The sequence below is a fragment of the Apteryx mantelli genome, chromosome 4 (genome assembly GCF_036417845.1).
Source record: "Apteryx mantelli isolate bAptMan1 chromosome 4, bAptMan1.hap1, whole genome shotgun sequence".
Taxonomy (NCBI): Eukaryota; Metazoa; Chordata; class Aves; order Apterygiformes; family Apterygidae; genus Apteryx; species Apteryx mantelli.
In genome coordinates, this window is record NC_089981.1 from 41,575,434 (window position 1) to 41,599,532 (window position 24,099).

Here is a 24,099-nt window from a genome sequence, read left to right on the forward strand (position 1 = left end):
GTCTGTCTAACCCTAACACGTTGCCCCCGGAAGTGGGAAGAGGGTAGGAGAGAGAATTGTGTCAACAGTAAAATAACCATTCAGATATCCCTGCAGCTGCTCAGGGAGTAGGGTTCAGCCCTGCAGCACAGTGCACAAAACGGAAAACTCCACAGTGATTATCATTTTGCAAAAATTATCAAGCTTTTCAAAGATCAGTTACCACGCAGCCTTCAGGCTGAATATTGTATGATAAGACTATAGTTTGGAAAGAAGAAATTAGCAAGCAGTTACTCTTATGACTATTTGACAGTTAGGCAGCCCTTATACTTGCAGAGTCAACTGCATAATCACAAATCTATCTTATGAGTATTTAACCCCTATTGAATAAAATGATACTGATGCTTTTATTGTTACTGACCATTTATAAAGAAACTGAAAATCTGATGATGAAAATCTAGATTTATCACAACAATGCAAAACATTAGAAAAAAATCTGTTATCAAATAATATACAGAGGTGAAAGCTGTTTCAAAATGTCCTTGAATTTTAAACTCTAGTGTTTTATGCTGCCTTTTGTCTACTGGGCAAGGTTAGTATCAAGGATAGGAAGGATTTTTCATATTAATGAGTTATTCATCAAAAATATTATCATATGACTGAATCTATTTAGAGATTTGACAGAAAATTTTGGAGGAAAGGTAGTTTAAAAATTTGCTTTTTCTTTCAGTTCCAAAAGATATATCAGTCTGAAACAGAACTTTTTTAATGAAGATTAACAAAAAATAACAACAATTTACTAATAGTCTAAGCTTATGCAATTTAATTCTCATTTACACAGTGCCTAGGAGCATACAAGTGGTCAGTTACCATACTCAGCTTATGTGCAATAGCCAGATTTGTCACAATAATTTTATTGTTTGTGCTCATACAAGCTCCCCTCAGTTATTGTTCTAAAGAGTCAAAGTATGATAGGAGAGCACAATTAATTGTCTGTAACTTTTAACTGATGATTGCTGTTTTTAGAAAATTCCATGTCTGCTGTGTTTCTAAGGACAATTATCTAACTATAAATACTGCAAGCATTTCTTTGATGTGAAAAAGTGAAAAGAGATCTAACTATGATGAGAAAATAAAAGTATGTTTCAGTGATCCTTAAGCAGTTGAATCTCACTGGGTTTTCTATTTTACATTATGCCATTTTGTTTTTCTTCCTTATCTATAGTGTCAGTTGCATTTAGGTATATTATCTTTCACATATTAAGAAGAGATACTACTGATAAGGGGAGGAGCTTCATGAATGTCTTCTTCTTGATAGCTCATTCACTGAAAACTACAATGTAATGCTTTAAAGTATCATTCTCAGACAAGGACAATACATCCTAATCTCCATGGAGACTGCCTCTTATTTCATTACTTCATCCTATGTTGGTATCTGTTTTGGGTGATGACTGCTTTTCAAAAGACATGCAAGACAAATGTCAACAATTCTGCTATCACAACAGTTAACATGTGTTCCTAATTAATTCTTAAGCAGATAATCAGCTACAAGTGTATTGTGAAACCAGATGGTCTAAGATTTCCAGGATATCTGGCAGTGAAGGATGCTTCATTACAAATTCTGTGTTTAGTCCAGGTCTGCTCATAGGCGTTCAGTGTACATTCTAATTGAAGGTGAACTAAATAACTTTGAAATCTGAAAAATGGAGAAAAGCAGATCTCATTTTTCAAAGCTTTTATTCACTAGTAGGTTGTGACACAGAATCGGGGAAGATCTGTGGGAGATCTAGCTTTGCTATTGTTCTCTCTCTACTTCACTTAATCTGTATGAAGATGAGTGTAAGGCATTTTTGCATGTTGAAACACTTTTAGATCTAGTGTTCAAGAATCCTAAATACATTCTCAGAAATATTATTTAAATTTAGTTTATTATATTTTAGTATATAGCTGTCCATTTTGGTAGATATTCTACAAATGCACCTGAAGATATTCTTTCTACCTTCAAGAGTTTAGAAGCCATACAGAACAGGCAAACCAATGATGGGAGCAAAACAATGATATCATCCTCAGTTTACCATGGATGAATGGAAATGATTATTATCTGTATGGCTCATACTAACTAGGAAGACAATGGGACAGTCAAGAATTGCACTGTGTTCTAGATTTCACCTGCTCTCTTTCTTTATCATGAAAATACATCCACATACGGAGGAAAGAGGTGTTCATGAACTGTTTGCATTGATAGCTTCTGTTTGTTCCTTTTTGTATAACTGATAGAAGAACAGCTTCTCTCCTCAGATTTTATAAGGAGAAATTTGTGACAAAAAATGAGCAATGAATAACAAACAACTATCAAAATAGGTTTACAGAGCACCTTTTGTTAGACCATAAATCCTGTCTACGCTGGCCTTAAAGGGAATCAGTGAGGAAAGTAAAGAAAAGTCGGGAAAAATAAGTGATATAGAAATGTCAAAATATTTGCACTTTCAGTTGAAAGGAAATGTTTCAACATCCTGGAATTCAGATGGTTAACCTTTCATAGTCTAATTCAGGAGCAGTGCTATGCCAACAGAGAAAATTTTGGGGAATTCCCACCATTAATTCTTCATCACAACTGCAGGCGTCAGATCTCCAAGACACAATGTATGACTGGGGCTAAAATACGCTCTTTCTTTTTTCCCATCCCTGGTAAACTGTTTTCCTCCTAATTTTAATGTTAGAAACTTAAAATACACTCTTTTTGCTTGGATTGTGTGTTTATCATTCCAAAAGAAATGCAGAATTTCATCTACAACAGCACGGGTAAATTCCAAGTTTCAATTTAGACAGACATGTAGTGATCAGTAACTTTGTTAGCTACTCCATCTAACTTTGTTAGATGGAGGAGAGGGACATCCACTGACAGGAGGACAAGCAACTTCAGTCAACTGTGGAGGATCATGACAGGGTTAAACTGGTGGAAGGTTACAAGCAGCAAAGTGTATGGGAAAAGAGAAGCAAGTAGCAAGGTACAAGGAGTTACAAGTGGCAAAGCGTATGGGAAAGGGGAAGCAAGTAACAAAGTACAAGGCATGACCGCTGCGTGCGTGATCGGCGTAATGATTGGCTCCCTGTGACGTACTCAGCATGATGATTGGCTTAGCAAAGTGTATCTGTGAAACCGCTGAAACAGCTAACTTTTCAGTATAAATACGCTTGGAAATAAACAATAAATGTCTCAAGATGCACCACCTCTTGAGTCCGTGCCATCATTTGTTACAGTCAACAGAAATTTTCCCCTTCTGAAGGTTGAAATTTGCCTTTCAATACATTGTGGAATGTATATGTATCTTCAATATATCCTGGAAGACAGTTGGCGTAACTGGGCTCTGCTCAGAGTAGTATCCTGGGGGATCTCATTAAAATTTTAAGGTATCCTGGGTTTTGTGGAACATAATATTCCAAGATATTTGTAGTGCAATTGCAAACAGTAAGCATTTTTCATGGTTATTTTGAATTTAGGATTTACTATAATGGATCAGGCTTGATGTCATCTAATTTGGACTCTTTGTTTCAGAAGAGTAAAGTCTTTGACAGGGAACAGGGCAAGATATTTTAGAGGATGATATTAGAATCCCATCTGCATATTAGAATATGCAGATGTGAAACACTCTTGATACGTTATAACACAGATGTGAAACAAGACCGTTAGGTCTTGTCCCAGTTGGATAGTTGTTTATGTCTAACTACTAGTTAGTTCATGAGTTTAAATAAAGAAGCACAAGTTTTAGTATCTTTGTTAAACGGCAACCAATGTGACTTTAATACCTTGTTCCCCATATGCATAGCCAATCTTTTCTTAAAATACACTCAATTTATGGCACTAGTAATTTTCTGTAGCAATGAGTCATACAGCATAAACTATCCATTACATGCAATGCTTTCACCTTGTTACTCTGTGTTTATTGAATGTCTTTTACTCTTGTATCCTGAGACAGAAAGAAGAGAGAATCTCACTAAAATTTCTGTAAACCATTCTATATTTTAAGCACCTTGTTATACTTTGTCCTTTATATAGGAAGCATTATGTTATCTTCATTCTTTTTTTGGAAGAAAGGTTTTCCACATTCCTATTTTTTCCTATCGTCCTTCTCTAATGACCCTAAATCTGTTATATCCTTTTGAGATAGGGTACCCAACTCTGTACACAGCCTAGCTGACACTGCACTGTTGGATTACAAACTAGTGCTGTAATATTTTGTTCATTACTCTTTACCCTTTCCATCCATTGTGTTTGTTTAGTTTAGTTTAGTTTAGCTGTGTTCATAGAACAGATCAATTGAATCATCAAAAGGGAACTCAGGATCCCTTTTTTAAAGCTGATTCTATTAACTTAGCTCTGTAATGTATGGAAATAGGCTGTTAGACTATCTCAGCCTCTCTGATAGGTATTTCTTTACACTTGTCAGGACTGAACTTTGTAATGCTTATATTTTAGAGAAATATGACTTCTTTTTCAGTTCAGGAGTCAAACAGAGACAGAAACTTTCAATCCTTTTTGTCAGTGGTTCTCAACAGAAACTGAGATCGTTATTTGGAGAACACATACCAATACTGATAAGTGACTATTTCTTTCCATTCCAAATGCAATTATTTCTGGTTTGTCAATATGCAATCCAACTGTCTACAAATTCATCTTGTGCATAGTACCATGCTATCCTATTTCATCTTTTGAGTTGAAAAGCAGGTTTGGTTTGAGCACTTTTGCATCAAAAGCACATGTCAAAAGAATGTCATACATTGCAAACTGTACTGACTGTTTACACTTAGTGACATACTAATATGGCTTTTGCCCCCTTCCCTTTTCTGTGCAGGTAAGTTTTTGTATATATCTGTTGGTGTAATCAATGCCTGGAGTATGTGAATTAAGAAATATTCATAAAACCATGAAATTATGTGTATATTTGCTGCATTTTTCAAGTACTATTGAGTTGAATTCAGTGGTAACATTAGCAATTTTGCCAGCTGACTGTTTTGATATATTCCAATAAATCTTGAAAACAAATAAAATACTGTTCTGTAAAATATTTGACAATTTGTGTCAGACTAATCCCAAACTAGTCTGAATTTTTATGCTGGCTATGCAAAAGGAGAGGTTGAGCTGTAGGTGATTAAGCATTTAAAACTATTTACTACCTCATAGTGTCTCTAACTTCAAAATTTGCCGTAATATATAACCTATAAATTCAGAATATTGCTATAGTGGGTTTGTTCTGATACAGATGAAATATCTTTGCCTGATACTACATGTAGAAGTCTCTTCAACTCCATAGGCTTCTTGAATTCCTCAACCAGTAATGAGTTTTCTCCACTGCAAAATAGTTTGAAAAATTAGATATTTAGAAATTCATAACTGAGTGTGAGGCTAAGCAAGGTCAAACATAATATTAATTCATATGAGTAAGTACTGCTTAGGTAATACAAAATCAAATCAGATTACTGTACCTCCAACAGTTGGTGTAAGATGATCCTTCTGTGTTTTGCAGTGAGCATACTGAAAATCATATGCATGTATCTTAAAAGGTTTTGATCACAGGAGCTGCAAGCCTTCCTGAGGGGTAGGTTTCTTCAGCCTACCTTTGTGAACCGCTGGAAGGGAGTGCTGCCTAGCAACATTGAACAGTAATAGTTATGCTATGCTATTATGAGTTAAGATGCCCTAAACTTAACAAGCATATGTTAGGATGGTGGGATAAGTTAAATTTACTTTGTTTTAGAGCAGTTGTATAACTAAACATGTAACAATATTTAAAGTGTAGTAAATCCTTACAGTTCCTATCATCATTTTATTTCAGTACTTGCATCTGGACAGAGATGTATTTAAGCTTTGGATTTTAGAAGAGAAGACCTGATCTTTTACTTTTACTGAAACTTCTATTCATGCAAGCAGTTCTTGATTAAATCAATGGTCCTTTTGGAAGCAAAGTCATTTCCATCTGGAAGATGAGTCTTTCTAATTCAGAACTACTTAATCTACAGCCTATATATACACTATTATCAATTAATAGTCTATATTATTGTGTATATTAATAATAGTGCATATTAATAGATTTAGGTTTATAGATAAGTTCTTTCTCATACAGTTTATTATAAGCAAAGGTCTGTACTGGCAATTATGTTGGAGAGCAAAGGAATGAAAACAGATGACGTGAATTTACTGTAAGAATAAAATATAAATGGAGTTACTGTTGCATGAGTGTATTCCATTATTTCTACAGTTCAATTAACTTCAATTAGTTTATTATTTAAATAATATTACTATTTTTTAGCTGGTGGATTGCATCATTTGAACATTAACTATTATTAATATTTTTTTCAATCAAAGAAGCATTAATAGTAGAAGCCTAACTGCTCCAGAAGGTGTAAGGTATAAGACAAGTAATATTTCATTCTACAAGGACATTGAATAACGCTAAGAAAGGCAAAGGCTGATATTTTTAAATTTGGGTACTAGAAACTTGGCGCTTCTGCCAAAGTGAGCTGAATACCTAATATTTAGTGAAATGGCAGGCATGTAGGTGTCTGCAATTTCTTGAGTACATGGCCCTAACCCTGTATGTAAAGAAAAGCACCCAGGTTAATTCTAGACTTTGAGGTTAATTTTGCAATGGGAGATATAAGAAGGAAAACAACCAATATTTATGGAAATTGGTTGCTTTCATGATTGCTGCATTGCATCTAATCCAGCAGCTGTTGAATGTATAATGTAAAAAAACCCTGGAACTGGGACCAGCTCTGAGTGCAGTAACTGCACACTAACTGAGGGCCTTGAAGTCTCTCATTTCCTAGATGAATGTTCTAACTGCAGAAGTGTGCCCTATGAGGATAACTGTCCTTCTAAAAGGCCAGATCACTAATATAACAAAACCATAAACATTTAAATATGCTGTTTTAAACAGAGTCTATTAAAAGATTAGTACTTGAATGACAGACTTAAACTGACAGGGATCTTCTCTCTCTTCTTCAAGAGCTTTTTGTCTAATAAGGTTAATTTGTTGCTATAATAAAAGTCATCTTAGTTATACGCAGTGACTAAGAGCTCTTGTTTATTATCTCAGAAGAATGTTTTAAGGGTCATCTCTACGGCTGAATTTTAAAACAAAACAGTCATCCCAAAGAATGATTGCCTGATTCACCATCAAAAGGTCTTAGATGAGGAGACACTTACTCCTGAATCTTTATCTGCCATAGGTATGAGTGAGACCCCCACTCCTTAGCCTGTGGCAGTTCCAGTTCTAGAAGTTCTTCTCAGAAGCAGAACTTCTGCAGCATAGTGAATATAAAAGCAAATCAGAGCAATGCCTGAAGAGTTTAGGTGTCTTTCTCTAGGACTAGGCACCATCTGACTGGGCACATCCTAAGTTCTAAGGACTTGCTGAGTCTAAATATAGCAGTAGCTGAGAACAAAATGACATGTGAAAAAGAAGTATCTGATTGTTCAGAAGGACTGAAGAAACAGAAAAAGAAGTAAGAAAAGCTGTAACAGTTTTCATTCTTGTGAAAGTAAAATGGTGCAAATGAAGTAAGGATATATTTCCTATTTCAGTTCTTCTCCATGCAACAGCTGGCCCTTCAGTGAAATCCAGTGTAGTTAGTATCTTTTCTCATATTTGCCATTCCGTCTATTTTAGTGCAACTACTAGGCCGTAGTATATTGCTTTCTTATGAAATGTCAGCCTGAAAATGTAGCTATTTCTGTTGTGTTGTCAGTATAGTCATCTCAAATTTACTACATTAAAAATGTTCAGAGTTTTGGTGGAATGCTACTAAGAATTGGTGCTTCCATCCTTCTCAAGACATGGGCTAAGACCTCTGCAACCTTTGTACAAAGGTGAAGAAAATATAAACTTCATATCATATGGAATTGAGTTAGACAACACATAGTCATTGAACTATGCATGGGATGCTATTTGCAGAAATACAGTCTCTGTGATGTTTCTTCCTCAAATTCCAAAAGCAAAAATTGCTTAACTATTCATAAGTAGGGCAAACCAGTTGTCTCCTCTGGCTGACTTCCAACACTGGCCAGCACCAGATGTTTCAGAGGAAAGTACAAATATGCAATATATAAAATGTATCAAATATTTGCAGAAATTGGGTTATCAAAAATTGTACAACTTAAACAAAAAGAAGAACATTTAGTTCCCAGTCAGTTGCTACCCAGCTGAAACAAGATGTCTAAATTTATTGCTGTGCTTTACCATTTAATAAGTATCATTTTAAATGAGCTCTACCAGGTCATTTATGAATATGGACTGTGAAACTAGTGACCACAAAGATGTGCCATGTCAACAATGATAATTGCATGAAGAAGCAATTCTCTTTCATATAATCTACTGTAATCTACTGATCTAAGCACAGAAAAGAAAGGCAAGAGTTCCTAATTTAACATTCATTCCTTCCATTTCAGAGTCTGAGACAAGTTACTTAATTGTGTGGTCTTTACTACTATAATAGACTGTAGATGTTAAAATTATTTGGAAGTGAAAGACCTATCATGTTTATTTTCATCCATTTTGAGCATCCCTAACAGAAATCTCAAAATAGCTTCCAAAGGAAAAAAAAAAAAAAAGATGAAGAACATCCACCCCTCTACACACAGAGTGTGGATAATAAGGCAGGGAGGATGAGTGTAATAGTTAACTATCTGCCCATTGTCAGGGTAGGACTCCCCTTACTCAGGACTTCCAGAATTTTTTTGCTACCTCACCTTGGACCAGTTCATGTATTGATGCTGCACTGCATCTTCCTCACTGAGCAGCTTTACTGTTATTTCCTTCTCAGGTTGCCTGGATCATATGTTACGTTATTGATTACAGGTGTTTTTTTATTCTATAGTTTTTGCAAGCTGTTACATCATTTTGATAAGCTACTACAGCTTTTTGCACTGCTGAGGCTCAAGAACTCTCTTGGTCTCCTTACTGAGCCATTAAGTGCACTGCGTTTCTGGACCACTGACACTGCAGTACATTCGTGCCACTTGACTTCTGACAAAGATTTACAAGTACTTAACCTTTTCAAGTGAGACAAAAACATCCATTTTCAAATGCTTCTGCACATATGTTCATTTCAGATTCCATTTCTTAACAGAATATAAAATTATGCATGACAGAAACTAATGACATTAGCAACACTGGATTGGTAGCAGATGAAATCTAGAGCCTAAGTAACTGTACATACAGAGTGAGATTTGTGAAAAAGAAAGTCAGAAATAAGCACTCTCTTGTACTTTCTGGACAGAATAACAAAAGAACCCTGAGTAATTGTGGCTGGAAAATATGCTGTGAATATATGTGTCCCTTCCTTTTTGTGCTGAATCTACAAAACTTCCTTCATGACTGCAACTGCATTTGACATAAATATTCTCAAAATGGTTTAGGTAAGCAATTATTGGTCACTGAAGCATTTACACACTGTTCAGTGTAACTCTTTCTACTGCTTTTTGGGTATAAGTGTGCAGACATCTCAAAGAGTGTGTGTTTATTCTTTCTGTTCTGGATATTTTTTAAGGCAGAATTACAAAAGACAAAAAGATCTCCAAGGGATATTCTTGTTCCCAACTGCACTCAAGGAATTCACACAGTTCCTAGAATATTTGGGCCCTCTGGAAGTGTAGTAAGTTCACAGAAGGTAAAATACATTTTTCTGATTTAACATGACACTGAAATCAGCCTCTGAGTTGCTACCAGTCTTATACAAAGGGGCAAGCAGAAAGGGTGTTGAGGCAAAATGCTTGAAACCCACAAACTACTGCTGCTGCAGCCACTGTTGTCATCCACAAAGAGGAGCTGGAGACCCATGACAGTGGGGTGTGTAAGGCGGCCTCTACTGCAAGGAGCTAAAAGAAAACTGGGGGAAGATACTGTGGATATTAAGGTATTTTCTACAGCTGTCTTTGTAACTGCAGTTATGTTAATATCACCTTATCAAAGTACAGATTGTCCCCCCCATCCAGAGGGCAAAAAGCCTTTCAGGGATTCAGAGCTGACTACACTGGCAGTACACCCACTCACACTGGTAACCTGATTGAAAGGGTGTTGACAAGAACCTCTTGTATAGAAAGAATATTACAGCATGGCTGTGCTTCAAAAATGGAGTGCAACACAAACCATTTCATATAGTTGCCCTGTCTTTCTTCAGAGCTAAGTCAGCTCCTGATACCCTCTTAGGATGGGAGTCATTTTCTCTCTATCTTTGTTTGCAGAGGGTTAAGTTGAACTTCTAATATGAAACAAAAAGAATACTACCAAAAAATGTTTTTTTGTGAAGAGGGGGCTCCTTTTTCAATAGATATGTAGATTTTTTTTCCTATTTTGTTTTTTTTCTTCTATTCTTTTTTTCTTTCCTGACTAAAGAGGAAAGAAGAGGTTTCTTGCATCATATGAGACCTAATAAAATGACATCAGAGTTATAGTTGGATAGCTGTATCCTCTTTGATTTTTATCTGTCTCTCAAATTCCACATGTGTGGTACTCCTGTGACACAGATTTTTGAAGAGTAAGGCAGTGGACCTTCATTAGTAAGAACACTTTTTTCCTTCAAAATTTTCCCTTTTCCTTGTAGTAAAACTTCAGTTATTTATATTATGATGATAACTTTATCTCCAATAACTTGTTACTAAACTAGTCAAAGAGATAACAAATAATTTTTGAAAGTCCTGTCACAAACTCCTATTCCCTTTCACTTCAGTCTTGTCATTATTCCATCCCAAGCCTTTTGTTTCGTCTGCACCAGAAAACATTGGATCATAGAATATAAGCAAATATTCCAAAGCATGATCACACAGACTCCCAGGTTAATAACAGTAATCTGATACTGCTTATTGGTGGTAATATTGTTCAAGAATGAAAATTGTTTAGACAATGATATATTCATGATGACTATTGCAAAAACTTGCAAAATATGAGGCCTAACAACTTTTTAAGCTTTTAGAAAAAAGGGTTAGTGCATTCAGTATGATTTACTTTTCAGTATTCCAGTATGTTAAGCTTGTAAACGGCATCAAATTACTCTATTCCAGAAATGTGGAAACATTTAAAATCAACCGTAAATGATATAACCTCTAATGGTAGGCATTCTTAGAAACAGCTGTCAGAATATTCTTTGTATCTTTTGGCTATCTGGTTCTGGAAAAGACAATCAGAATTTGGAGATGATCTATTTGTTTACATTACACACACACACACACACACACACACACACACACAAAGTTAGCTTCAGTTTTAGCTGAAAAAAAAAGATATTTCCTAAAATGGATTGTGAATAAGACACACCAATAACTTATTGAATAGCTTGCCCATTCCCTGTTACCTCTAGAACAAAAGATTATTTTATTTTTATGATGTAACATTCTCTACTTGTCTTTCTTCCATGCTTTTTTTTTCTGAGTTACTACCAAAATGCTTAATCTTTGCATATTGTCATAACTATATGAGAGTTTCTTTTGACTGAATTCCATAACTGCTGATACCATAATGTTTTGTGCTTCTGGAAAAAAACTCTAATTAAAGTTCTTTAGTTGTAATTTTATCTCAGACAGGTGCTTGCTTCATAAAAAAGGCTGGTTTGTTTTTTAAAGATTCCTAATGCATAAGAAAATTTGCAGTGTCTATGTGATAGCTACATCAAGAGAAGAGAAAAGAAGCAAAAAGTGAAGGAAAGGAAAGGAAAAGGGGAAGGAAAAAAAAGGAAAAAGAAAATGAGAAAAGGCAAAAGGAAAAGGCAACCTCTACTAACCAGTCATGTCTGTGGAAAAAAGATATTTCATGCTCATAGATACTTCCCTATAAAATATGGTGATAGCACAGGCTGTAGTGATACCCCTCAAATGTTCTTTTCTTCTTAGGGGCATCACTTAATTTGAGTTGCACATAACTCCATACTGACTTTTCAACAGCTCATTACTGACTCTCTAAAAAGTTTCACATCCTGTTACTTTGATTTTAGCAATCTAAAGGTATTAGAAATGATTTGTGAAACTGAGGTGATAGGAAATAAATGTATTGGCATTTTAAAGGTTGCAAAGAATATTATTTTGGGGACTCCCTCCTTACTGGGTTTTGACCTATCTAAACCAGTTATAGCATGAAGACCGATTTGTGAAATTTTCCTTGTTTTCTTTGAACCCTGACATACCACAAGACTGCTTAATTTAAGATGCAAAGTAAAATATGACCAACATCAAGCCTGCAAATAGACAACACCCATTTGAAGAAATTGGAATGGACCAGCACTTGCAAGATAACACCCATCTGGACAAGGCAGAACATATGAAAAGAGGAAGTAAACCTGTGGACCAAACTGGTCTCAATTCATGGAAAAATAAATACCAGTGATATGCAGTGGAAACTGCGGAAGAAAGAAGAGAGCACTTTGGTTTCAGCTTCCCGCTTTTAGGATGAGCCTGACCATCTCAACCTCAGGGTGCTAAGAACATCAGACTGCAACCATCAGAGCCTGTTGATGGCAAAAATCTCATGGTATCAAATACCCCTGGCTCAGTTAATATGTTGGATTAATGCTTGGTTTGTAATTATTGATAGACTGCCTAGTAGTTAAGTATAAATAAATGCTTGCCTGAAGTTTTAAGATTTGCTTTGTGTCTCAGTCTCAGAATGCTCCCATCATGGCGGTCCCCAGTTCCCTAATAATAACATCTGTAATGCACTGTTTTAGAATATAGAAGCATTCAAAGCAATATAATCTGTTTGTAATCGGCTGTGTTTCACTCCACAGATAGCTGCATTCACCAATTACTGCTCTGGACAGTCATATACTTTAAGAGTCTTGTAAAATACTGGTTGAAAAACATCCAGAAAAATGGGATACAGTCACATAAAAAAACCATACAGGAAAGTTAACATCATCTTTTTCTCTTTTCTTCTCTTCTAATCATTTCCTGTATCTATTAAAGCCAGGGAAAAGAAATTCCGCAAAAATCAAATAAATGCTTCTATACTTTATATATATATTAAAAAAAATAATCTCGTTACCAGAAGAAAATTGCTGTTCATGGACTATTTTACACTGTGGGCTGCTTGAAAGAGAAAAAAATTCATCGTGGAGATAACACAATGTATGGTCTAGAAGCAATTAGAAAAAGAAGTTAATTAAATCTGTCCTGAGACTCCCAACACAGATGAGCAGCTGTTACCTGTTCTATCATTCTGGCTGACCAAATACAGACATAAAGTTCCTCAGAGTTTTAACTGATTTGAGATTGTAAAATTTTACTGTTCTTTTCTCCTCCAATAATTCTCAGTTAAAAGACCCAAGTGGAAGATGAGTATTTACAAAAAATGTAAACAAAAATCTAATTCTTCACCAACATTATAAAGATCTATTAGGTGGTTCTGCTAGGAGCCAAATAAGTGACTAAAGGTAATCCACAAACTTTTATGTCTGGCCTTTTAGTCACTAGTGAATATCAGCTGCACAGTAGTTTCTAACTTTTATCTGCAGAAAAAATCTGTTTGTCTCCTCCCCTGCTGTACTGGCACCTAATCATCTCTGACAGTGGGAGCTGCAGAACTCAACATACCTCTGCAGTTCTGAGCTGAGGAGACCAAGTGCTGCCTCAGCCCATTACGGAAACAATGGCAGGATGCAAAGACTATCTGGAGACTCTACCAAATTTAGATCCAATTATCTGATCCTAGCATTTGCCTATTACCGTTTGACTGAAGCAAATGCTGCAATTGAGGGTTGTGGCATATGTGTCTTATTTAACATACCTTGCCTAACAAAACTGAAAAGGCTGGGAAATGTACACAATAAAGTACGCAGCTCTGTCTTTAAAAGAGGTGAACTCCAAAACCACTGTTACAGGGAACTGGACAATTGTGAAATATTGACAGACATTAGCCAAATTGCTCAAAAAGAAAAACACTGTGAAATAGTCTTCAAATTGCTTTAATATTGAGCTAACACTGGAAGAAATATTTTATTCTCATATGGCTCATGTCCCAAATGCTCTTATTGATTAATAAGGTAACAGCTAATGGGAATAGGTTGTAAAATGGCAGGTTTTAAATGAATTCATGGCTGGGCAATAGCTGACGAGAAATAGAGTCCTTTTTGTCTGGGCTTTCAGTGTAGCCCACTTGATTAAGACCTGAAGATGTTTCACACACTGGAGAGCAAAGTTGTCAAACTCAGTTAACTTCCACTCTGAGTTTTTATTGGGGAAAAAAAGTCCCGGTTGGTACTAGCTGGCATCCTTACTGGCAGTGTAAGGAGAAACTAAAGCCATACAACCACAGAGGACAAAAAAACTACTTTGAAGAAAGAGGTCTGCTAAGCAAGCCTAGGACAAGGATAGGAGTAGGTGATAGTATGAAGGCTTATTCTGCTGTTTCTGAAGCTGAACTCTGAGACCTAACTGGAAATTGTACTACAGCAATGCAGAGATTATCCAAATAAGACTTACAGTTGTAGTTCATTATTTTGTTTGAACTTCTTGACCTGTGACATTGTTTGCATCCCAAAAAACTAATCAAAAGATACAGAGGGCTGGAAGTGCAATTTGGCTTTTTTCCTGCCCTTCTACAAAGAAAGGTTAAAAGAAGGAACTGTTGGTTTCATGATCTGTAGAAGGATCTGGATCTCAAAAATACGGCAAAACTGAACATCCTGTAACTCAAGAAATTTTCCTTTTCCATTTGATGAAGGATTTTAGTGCTCAACTTTGCCAAGCCAGAATGTTTTAACAGTACTAAATTCACTTGATTGCTGGGAGAGTAACAAGTCAATTAGTATTAAAAATTCCACTTACAAATCCATTTCCTAGTTTGCACTTGATGAAAGATGCTTTCTTCTGTGGCAAATCTCAGAATGGACAACTGAGCACAGCAGAAGCTATTTTCTTTTAATACATGTATATAACCATATTAGTTTCAGATGGCTAAACAGGTAGTACAGTATTTTGGGCAGTCATTTGTGCATTTATGCATATGCTAAATTCTGTGTCCAACATAACATAAAATAATGGGTACATTTTTTAGCTGTCAGACATCTTGCTTCCTGGTGGTTTACTCTATCTTTTGAACAAGAATTGCTGATTAAGAAGGAAAATGATGCCTGCTTTATTCAAGTGATTCTGAAGAAAATATAATATATTCTGGTGGAATTATAATATATTCTGGTAGTGGCAACTGATATAAGAAAGAGAATCCAGTGTAAATCACAGATGAATTTGACAAATTTCACAGGTTGATCAAGGCAGATGTATCAAATCTCCTGCTTCAGGTTGGACTAGGTGCAATTCTTTTTAATGTGTTGTGCAAATTATTTATTTAAATCAACTTTAGTATTTAATAAAGATTTGCATTTGGTAAAGAACATAAACTATAGGTTGCTAATTGTTATGCAGACAAATTTTTAAATCAGCTGCATGTATTTGTATTTTATTAATAAAATAAGCAGATGAGGAAAACTACAGCTGGTGCAGATGAGCTCTTCTATACAGTATTTTTACTAGTTATTTATGCAACAGTCATTTACAATTGTGCCTAATATGTTCAATGATGTGTTGCCTTGCCACCAACACATGATTGCAAGAATGCCTAATGTATTTTGTCCAATAAGCACAATTAGAAAAGTAGTTGTTTTGTAAAAACCTAATACAGAACACATGCACATTCCTCTGGTAGTCTATCTAGTAGGAATTTTTTAGCCTCTGCCAGAGATGAGGGAACACATACAATTCTTAAATTATTACTTTAGTTTATTGTGTTATTAAACTCTAGACATAAATCTCTTCTTCTACAAGAGGCAGAGCATATTTTTTTTTGAAAAAAGCTAATAGATATGATATAAGCCAAAAGAGAAAAAGTACTAACATCATTTAACACTTCCTAGAGTTTTAATGTCAAGCATAATTAGGCACTTTCCACAAAACTTCTAAGCACTTGCTTTCAAAGCTGCTGTAGTCCACTACAAGTGCAAGCAGAACCTATGCACTCATACCAGTGATCTCCCTACTTTTGACGATAGTAAATACCCAATTTTACATGCAAAAAAATCACAGAAAAACATGTCCTAAAAAAAAAGGTGCAATTTTATGTACGAATAACAGAGTTGTTAGTTCTTGGGAGTGTCCTTTGAATATATTTCTACTGTTTCCACATTCCTGTCTGCAGCTTGCTCAACAATGATGCTCGGCTGTTGAAGAATTCTGCTCCCACTCCTAAATCAAGGACTACTATGCAGGTACTTCTGGAGTACTTCCTCTTCTGTGGTTGTAGTGCCTTGCTTAGTGCTGGCACATGAGGTGACAAAGTTTATGCTTATCGCAAAGAAAATGACTCTGTGGTCTTGGACTAGTGTTCCCAGTGCAAGAGCCACCCCTGCGTATGGACATACTAGCCAGTGTCAGCACTTGCTCACAGATCTTTGTGTCATGCTCAGCTGTGCAATGTAGATCTGCCCTAGTTACTATCCTGTTCTAAATCCAAGCAAGCAATGTTAATGGATAATGAAGACTGGTATAATATAGGTTGTTAAAATGTTAAAGCTTCAAGGCTGAGCTGTCACTCCTACTCAGCTTTCAGTTTTTACTCCATCAGCCTGAATTTGTCCTGAATCTAGTGCGTTCATCCTATTTATAAATCCAACACCTATATTTTTACAGACAGCCAATCTTAGCAGATCCAGCAGTCTTTGGCTTCTTTTCTTTTACATATGGCTAGAACACTCACTGGTAGGATTTTGAAGTATTGTACAGTGTATATCCTGTTTTTGATGGCTTTAAAACCATTCTCTGTACTATATAAGGAATACATTCCTGTCCAGAAAACTATGTCCATGAGTAGGGTTTGTTGTGAGGACAGAGCCTCCAGCCATGCATTGTTGTGCTGGCTCCTGTGATACTGGAAAATTTCTCTTTAATGAACCCCATCCCATTTTCTTTCTAGAACTGTCTTTGTTTTTGTATTCTCTCTTCTAGTTCCTTTATTAGCTTCCAAGCTTCAGTTTCCTTTCTTCATTTTAGGGGTCTTCATATTCCAGTTTTCCCACTCTATGATTTCATTCTTTTCTCCTCCAATTCAAGATGTGCTGTCCTACTACTTCCTTTTAAGAAGTCAAGATAAATTTGAAAACTTTTTAAATGAAAAACAGTCACAATTTATAGTCCCTTAAACATCTGGTGAATCAAGTTTAACATCTTCCATTTTAATTTCCATTTAAAATGGAAAATTTAATTTCCATTTTAATAATGGGGAATCAGAATATCATTACAAAAACCTAGGCCCTGGCAAGAATATGTACCCTTAAAGCAAAATTTCAGGCTCATTATGTTAATAGTTTTTCATGTAAGAAATATAGATTTTTAATTTTATGTACATGCAATGCTGTTTAACTTCAGTGAAGTGAGGATGGCAGAGTGTTAAATTATAGCACTTACAGGAAATTTCTTACCCAAGGATGAATGGTACTTAACAATCTGGGTGTTGGGGTCCTAACCTCTAATATAGAATTCTGTGGTGCTTTTTATTATTTTTCTGAAAGCTCCATTGACGTATAGATTTTTGAGGTAGCATCACTGCTAAAATGAATACCAAGGCAATTGGTATATTTTTCATAAACTTCAGTTTGCCTTGTTAAGAGAAAGGAACAAAGCTGCAAGCTAACACCTAAATGTATCATCTTTTACCATAACAGCATGAATGTGAGGAAGGAGAAAAGAGATTTATTCCAAAAATCAGGAGAACCTTTGGAAATGAGAATTCAGTGTTTAATCAGGAATAGAATATATTAATTTTATTTAACTGCTGACTGTTTCTGATTAGAATGTGGTTTAAAAAAGCAATTTAAGCCTTTCATGACTTGCTTCTTCACTTAGAAGCAGTTTTCTTGTTTAAGAATAATTTTTAGACTTGTTTCTTGGAAAACCGTATTGGAGTGGACTCAAAACTAATATGTCAAATAAGATATACTGCTGACCTAGTATAAAATTCTGGTAACACTGAAGTCACTGGGAGTTTTGTAATAGATTTCAATGTCGTTAAGTTTTAGTCCTAAAACCTTAAATTTATACTTGTCCTATGGATTGCCTGCCTTTTACAGGATGAATTCTACTGAATGACATTGACTTTCTGTAGCAGATATGCCTCTTTCCTGAATGCTGAATGACTTCTAAGGTTTGAGGACTGAGGTTGATAATGCATGAAAATTGTTAATCTTAGTTTCTGAACATCTGATAGTCACCAATGGAAAGGAGTCACTTTCCAAACAGTACTTGTTAAAATCTGTGTTTATGCTAACCACTGATGAAAATGTCTGAAAAAAGACCTATAGAAGACAAATAGTGTGATTAGACATAAAATTAAAGAAAGAAAGAGAGAGCATTCTTTTTAAAAATTAAAATATTTTGCAATTATTTTTAGATCAAAGGTCTGCCTTGTCCCATAACCTGTCTCTCACTGTGGTCATTAGCAGATTCTTGGGGAACATTTCTTGTGAACAGGATCCTTCCTCTGATATACCATCCCTGGTTGTGGTCATCATCTTGATCTGTAACTGGGCCAATATCCTTAATAGTCAACAGAGAACCACAGAGAATCTCTATTCTTTGAATTTGCCTAATCGCTTTTTGAACTCACTCACAGTTTTGGCCTGTATAACTTCCTGAGGCAATAAATTCTATGAATGATTATCTGTTGTATTAAAAAAGTACTTCTTTGCTTTATAATGACTTGAATTCAGATGTGTGCCAGGTCCATGGCTTCAGCCAATTTACTTAAATTTAGATGTTAAATCAGATGTTAAAAGCACAAAAAAGCAGAGTGATTCACTAATGCAATTCATGGTCCTTCAAATACCTGCCCTATACCTGTTTGGAATCTAAATCCTGTAAAGTCATCAGAAATAGTGGTTGTCTTTGAAAGGTTTCATGAGTCTCTTGCAGTCATGCTGTTTTGTTTGATAGTATTGCATCTTGTCTCAGTGTTAAAGGTGAGACTCATCATCATCACACACTCAGGCACAAGACCTTTATCATGCAATGACTCAAGCAGATTAAAAATTATATATACAGAAATAGGAATTGTTGGCAGGACTGGAATCTAAATCTGTGTAAATTATGAGAATATTAGTTTATATGAATGTTATAGGCTGTGTTATTTACAAAGATACCAGTTAAACTCTAAGTAAACTTGACGTGAAAAGTTAGATCATATTTAAACTGATTTGCATTAGAAAATGCAATTTTTCCTGTAGGATATGCACAGTACACAATATTGTTACAGGAAGATTGTTGCATTACATTATTTCTTCAAATAAACTTCTAATCAAACTTGAACAGTTCAATTATTAGATAAAGAGAAGCAACAGCTAGACCTGTTAAATGCTTTCTCGGTAGATACTGTAGATTTCCTTGAAGCCTTAAAAATCCATCTATCTGGCAACATCTATAGAGACTTTTCAAATCAATGTCAAGAACATCAGTAAGCAGTGAAATATAGGAATTAATGATATATATCCTCTGAAATGATGTTTTCATCTGAGGAAACATCATTACGACACAGATAAATGAATTACATTTCAGTGACAGCAAATCAAAATACAGCTATCAAACTGATGTTATCTAAACTGAATGGCTACTAAGTTCATCAGTGGTAACTGGAGTCAGCTGGAACTTTTTTCTCACTTGTCATCATATTCTTTTATTGTGTCCTTCTCCTTTGCCAACTGGTCACTAGAGAACAACTGAGGAAGCTGGTATAGCTGTGTAGTACCTTCTCCGTTAGACCTACCTTCTGGGATGTGGCTGGTCAAGAACATTGCTTTGCTCAGAGAACAGCTGGCCACTAAACTGGTGCAGAGTGGTTATTATTGGTATCATGAATTAGAGAGGACAGGCAGTAGTGCACATCTGCAAATTTTAAATATGTGCTAAACAAAGCAAGTACGGACTGCAGCAAGGAGTGTTCATGATTAAGTGCTAAAGTGTCAAAAATATCTAAATACAGCCTAAGAACCATTTTTTAAAATTAGTTATGACAATAGGTTTCATCATCTACTACTCATACTGTGTGCAGACAAGTATTTGCTGTGCTCATGTCTGAGCTAATGTGTTGAGATCTATGCAGTTAGCCATATTTCCTCCTCCATCATGCTGATGACATATATAGACAAGCAGTTGCTATTTCTGCATATTCTACCTTTGTATGCCTATTTGTTGTTTGTGAGGATGGAAACCCATCAGTTTATGTGTAAATGATTTGTCTAGTTCTTTAGATAAAAGTGCAAAGCTTCCTGGGAAGAATTGTTGAAGTATACCTCTCTGGGTGTGATTTCTGTATGATATATCCTTCATATGCAAAGTGATAGCTGTCCAGAGTTTTTGAGAGAACACAGAAACAAGCAGAACTAAAAACACTAGGTCAAAACCACAGAAACATTGTTGAGATGATGAGAGAAATCCTGCTGGTGGAGCACAGATTGAACAGTATTACTGTTACCCAGTTAAAAATTATACTTTAAAATATAGTGTGTTCATTTGATTAATATGTGTCACAAAACCAATTTCCAGGGTAACAGATAGTGACATCTGCAGCTGATGCCATTATTACACTAAAGAAGAAAGGGAAAATGAATCTCATATGATGTCTTTTAGTTACAAAGAAGGCACACATCTGCTTTTAATATTGCACAACTACAGATCTGTCAAAAAATACCCCAAAAACTATTTGTGCAAAATTATTTGACTCTAATACCTCATTGATGGAGGTAATGGATACTGGATATTTTATCAGTACAAATGGTACTTTTGAATATAACATAGAAACATTCCCCAAAACACATTAAGACTTGATAAATACTGACTTCTGAAGAACATGACCAAGTGTGCATGTGTGCATGTGGCCAATAACCTAGTAAAGAAACATGTCAGATTTGCATAGTGTTGAGTAGAAAGACATAGACATTCAAGAAACAACACTATGCTGTAAACTTGATAGTTCCGCCAGAATGAGGATCATAGGAAACAAGAAATATGTACTGTTTTTAACAATTTCCATTAAGCCACTTCAGTATGGAATGCCCATTGGTGGATGAAGCTTTTTTTCTTTTCCCGTCTTTATTTTTAGGACGATGCCAAAGTTTAGGGTGAGAGCAATAAATCAACATTTACAATTTCATGCAGCCATATGGTGGCTTCTTTGTTTGCAGAACTCACAGCACTGATAAGATTGCAGATCATCTCCAAAGTGATAAAAATGAGCCACAGTGATTTCGTTCTTTCTAACTAGATATCCTTTTCAGTTTCAGGGCTCTTTTCTGTCTGATTCATCCATGAGCTTTTCTCTGACTGAAACAGTGGCAAACTTTGCAGAATGACTATATACATAGAACAAACTGTAAGTAAGTTCCTTGATCATCTGTCCGAAATGGAAATATTTGGTGTGTTGTCTTATCTGTGCTAGGCAAACTCAGGCCCATTTGTCCTGCTGCCCAAGAACTGAGAAATAATGAAAATCTCTTTTCACAAATAATAAAACTCACACCAGAGATGAAGCCTCAAATGAAATCTACTCCTTATGTAAGTAGAAGTGAAGGTACTTGTGATCCATGTGTAAGACTGATTTTCATCCATTGTCTATGAAATGCTGAAAAGCGAAGAACAAGATTGCTTTTTTGTGTGTCTGTAGCTTCTATGTTTCTCTTAATCCAACCCAAGATCAAATAGAAAGATGACTTAATGCCATCTTCCCCTCATTAAAGATATTTGTTCGCATGAAATCCTGTATTTAAGTATTTAAGCTTCACTATGTACAAGTATAACGAGTACTGTAAAAAAGTACTATTATGAATCTGTATTGTTTGAATTGACCATTCTATTTTCCAGTCTTGATTTCGTGCCATCACTGCCCATAGTCAACTGAATTTGCCATTGCTCTAACTCTATATGCAATTATATGGTCCTTCTGTAAAAGTGCAAGCCTAAACTGCATCATCTGCTAGGCTTTAAAGTAATCAGTTGTCAAATATAGAAAATTAATTGTTTTATTGGATAAATATAATGTTTGCATTACACAAAATACAGATGATATCAAACAGAGGGTATTATATATGTAAACTAGAGTAATAACCTTAACTACTTTTCTTTACTAAAACACTTATGTGTTTAAAAGCCAATGCAGTTAGATGGAGCTGGCCAAAATTAAGAAATTGTGTTTTAAACAGTTTGATATTTTTCAGAACTGAGTTAAAATAGACTGCTTTCTCTTAAGTTCCCTGCTTTTCTGTATGTCAAATGCAGTTACTCAGAATAACTCTGGCTCATTTGGGTGCTTGTATCATTTTAAGCTATAAGGAACATGTCAGGATAATTGTGTTTCTTCTAGGCTGTCTAGCTTTTTCATCTGGCACATAGGAATTACTATACTGGTACTGGATGCCATTTCCAAGCACATGAAGGATAAGAAGATGATCAGGAGTAGTAAGCATGGATTCACAAAGGGGAAATCATGCTTTAATAACCTGATAGCCTTCTATGCAGGAATGACTGGCTGGGTAGATGAGGGGAAATCAGTGGATGTTGTCTACCTTGACTTCAGGAAGACTTTTGACACTGTCTCCCATAACGTCTTCATAGGCAAGTTTATTAAGTACTGGCTATATGAGCAGATAGTGAGGTGGATTGAGAACTGGCTGAATGGCAGAGCTCAGAGGGCTGTGATCAGTGGCACAAAGTCTAGTTGGAGGCCTGTAGCTAGCGGTGTCCCCCAGGGGTAAATATGGGGTCCAGTCCTGTTCAACTTCTTCATCAATGATCTGGATGAAGGAACAGAGTGCTGATACACCAGAGGGCTGTGCTGCCATTCAGAGGGACCTCAATGGGCTACTAAGATGATTAAGGGACTAGAGCATCTCTCATATGAAGAAAGGCTGAGAGAGCTGGAACTGTTCAGCCTGGAGGAGAGAAGACTGAGGGGGATCTTATCAATGTGTGTAAGTAAGTGAAGGGAGGGTGTAAAGAGGTTGGGGCCAGACTCTTCTCAGTGGTGCCCAGTGGCAGGACGCGAGGCAACAGGCACAAACTGAAACACAGGCAGTTCCATCTGAACATAATAAAAAACTTCTCTACTGTGAGTGTGACAGAGCACTGAAACAGATTGCCCAAAGAGGTTGTGGAGTCTCCATCCTTGGAGATACTCAAAAGCCATCTGGATAGGGTCCTGGGCAATGTGCTCTAGGTGACCCTGCTTGAGCAGGGGGTTGGACTAGATGATCTCCAGAGGTCCCTTCCAACCTCAACCATTCTGTGATTCTATACTGACCACGTAATAGTCTACTAATGCTAACCTGCACTGCATTTTATCAAGGAAAGCAAGACTGCCCTGAGAGGCAAGTAATGGTTATGAAATGATCATGCAAACGACATAAAGGTTGCTGAAAATTCTTGAAGATATTAGTCTTATACAAATTAGACATAAATCTAACTTTTAGGATGAGAAAAATAGTGCATCATCTTTCAGTTCTTCTGGAGCACAGTTTCTGAAGTGTTTTATACTAACTGCTTAGATTAAAGGCAACTAGAATTTTTAAATTAGTGTTGAATATTTTTAAAATATCCTATCCATATAGGATATATGTAAGATAGGATTATCAGGAATATATCATTAGATCACCGATGGTTGACAACCCATACTACATTTTACCTGCACTCTGTTTTATTAGAACCTATTTTAATATTAATATTGCCAGTAGACTATAGATCTCAGAAATTGGCCTTATATGAAATTATGCATAAAAACACCAGTATACTGTATGAATAAGCTTAATAGTGTTTGTGACCTGCTCATGGGCTGAGATCTCTTAACACATAAAGCAGGAGTGGGAAACGTAAGTATTGAAATATGAGAATTAATCATACAAGCCAGATGAAAAGTCTGTCTGGATATCCTGTCTCTCATGCTGATCAGTAACAGATGAGTAAGGAATAACATAAGAACAGGATAGATATATATATGAGTGATCATTCCCTTGAAATACTTACACAGTTTCCTGGAATTAATGGTGTACAAATTTTCTAATATGGAAATTGCCTCCACAATGTCATGTTTAATATCCAACAGT

The 24,099-nt window shown here is 35.8% G+C and overlaps 1 long non-coding RNA gene across 2 annotated transcripts in view; it reads left to right on the top strand.

The window, feature by feature from the left end:
* The window catches only part of LOC136991988 (uncharacterized), a 106,986-nt gene extending 94,152 nt beyond the window's left edge, over positions 1 to 12,834 (top strand). Inside the window, exon 3 of one of the 2 annotated variants that reach the window (XR_010884015.1) lies at positions 12,754 to 12,834. This is a non-coding gene — a long non-coding RNA (uncharacterized lncRNA). Of the gene's footprint in view, positions 1 to 5,813; positions 6,148 to 12,753 lie in introns of those variants that run through there. The other variant, XR_010884016.1, reaches the window with a different exon arrangement.
* The last annotated feature ends 11,265 nt before the right edge of the window (positions 12,835 to 24,099 follow it).